The sequence below is a fragment of the Anoplophora glabripennis genome, unplaced genomic scaffold (genome assembly GCF_000390285.2).
Source record: "Anoplophora glabripennis isolate ALB-LARVAE unplaced genomic scaffold, Agla_2.0 scaffold1032, whole genome shotgun sequence".
NCBI classification, from domain to species: Eukaryota; Metazoa; Arthropoda; class Insecta; order Coleoptera; family Cerambycidae; genus Anoplophora; species Anoplophora glabripennis.
The window spans coordinates 76,704-78,804 of record NW_019417161.1 but is presented as its reverse complement, the minus strand read 5'-3'; positions in this window follow the sequence as shown (position 1 = coordinate 78,804).

Genomic DNA, 2,101 nt, shown 5'->3' with positions numbered 1-2,101 from the left:
ATCTTCGTTCGATATCCAACGACGACCCACGCCGATCCAGCCAGCGACACCGCCGCCGCGACCAGCCAGGCAGCCGACGTCGAGGCAGCGGAATCCGACCCCAGCAACGCCAGTGCGACGACATCGCGGGTGCAGTGCGCGGAAAGTGACGATCGCGAGTGCCGCGGAACGACTTTAGTGCCGTCTGTGCGCGAGTGCGACGACTTTACGAACTCTGATTAAACTGCTTTTGATAACTCCGTCCTGCATATGCGACCGTCGACTACCTTTGTAAACCCAGACGTCTCGATACGTATGCAGAGCGGTCAAAAAGAACTTTTGTAAATACTTGTACATAATTGTTATTTATCTGTTTGAAATGTTTGTTACTGATGTTCTAATGTTTATTTTTGTTACGATACTTACTTTTGAAAATTGTTTATGTTCCGTTTTTACCTGTTTGGAAAATTCCTCATGTTTATTTTTGCATTCTGATGTTCTAGCTTTGTATCCGAGGTGATTTGTTTGACAATAAAAAGTCAGACAAAGCGATAGCAAAGTCAAGGACCGGGGGGATGTCGCCGGGCGCTGAAAGATTGCGCTGGTGGGCGGAGCCTAGCTCTCCCTCACCGAAATGTATAAAAGGTGGGGAAGCTAGCGCTCCGCAGCTCACTTGACCACAAGCCTTCGCACTGCACGAAGCAATCACACGTTCACTACCACTTTGCTCTCGCTTGTCTGCGTTTACCATTACTTCAAACTTTTATTACTAACCTACCCTAAACCATAGAAATAATAAGAAAGAAAGAAAAGAAGTAAAAAGGAAAAAGAGAAATCCTTTAATTTTTTAAAAAAAAAGAAAAAAAAGAAAGAAAAAGAAAATAATAAGAAAAAGAAAAGAAATAAAAATAATTAAAGAATTAATAAGGGTCAAGTGAGACACAGAAAGGGAAAAAGACAGATCCCAGAAAAAAGCCAAATAGAAAAAGAGCCGGCAGGCCAACTTGAGTTGAAAAGAGCCCCGTGGCCAAATACCACACACACACACATCCACACACACACACACAGCTACATACAAACAACACAGGTATTTTCAAAAAGAATTCGATAACAGTTACAAAGAATTCGATAACTTTCTTTTTCAAGAAAGGGGTATAGCATGGATACCACGAGGGATTCGGACAACCCGTTCGTCGCGTTTTCAACGGAAGGGTTGAGAAGACACTGCCCGTTGCCCAACAAAGCAGGCGGACGGGAAACTAAACGGTGACGTCACAGCCTCTGAAATTCGCGTCCACGACAATATCCCTCATGGTCCTCATCAGTGTGCCATAGGTGAGACAACCGACGACCGACCCAGCTGTTATAGTGTACTTCTGTATTGTGATTTCACGACACTATAACAGCCGCATATACCACATATCCCGTAGCATCTGAAGGGGAAGGTTTTCAAACAATTCTACTAAAAATAATACTCATAATACATCGACACCGAGTCTCCTATGAAAGCTAAACCGACGAGTAGTGTGCGGGTTTTAATCTGACCAAATGTGACTATTATAGCTGCAAAGAAATTAGCTCTGTTTCACTTTAAATAAAATTTAATATTGAAGTTACAAAACTCCAAGAGTTCAAGTAATTTAAATTTCATTTCACAACCATTTCAATTTCATTACAAAAATAATGACATAAAAAACCAACACTCACTAGATAAATTATAAAGAGAGGGTGAAATGTATGTAGTATTTAAATACTGACTGTAAGTAATAGAAGATAAAAAAACAATCGGACGGAGACAAGTAAACAACTCGGTACGTGATTCCGACCTAGGTTAACCTGTATCTAGGTCAACCACGATCCTTTTTTACGGACCGTGTAGGTCAATGACCCACTTTTTAATTTGCACGTGTACAAATAGTCCAGGAGCCAGATAGGGTGCCGTGGCCAACAGAGTGCCACGGCTGCAAACAACTTATTCGTAGTATTTTGAGCTCCTGAATCCAAAAAACTTGGTCGCAAAGCCTGAAAGTGGTGAGTTTAATTGTTATCAACAAATTAAATGTTTAAATGGCTGTAAAAAGTTTTTATTTTTATAGCTAGTAAACGGAACCCTATCTGGCTC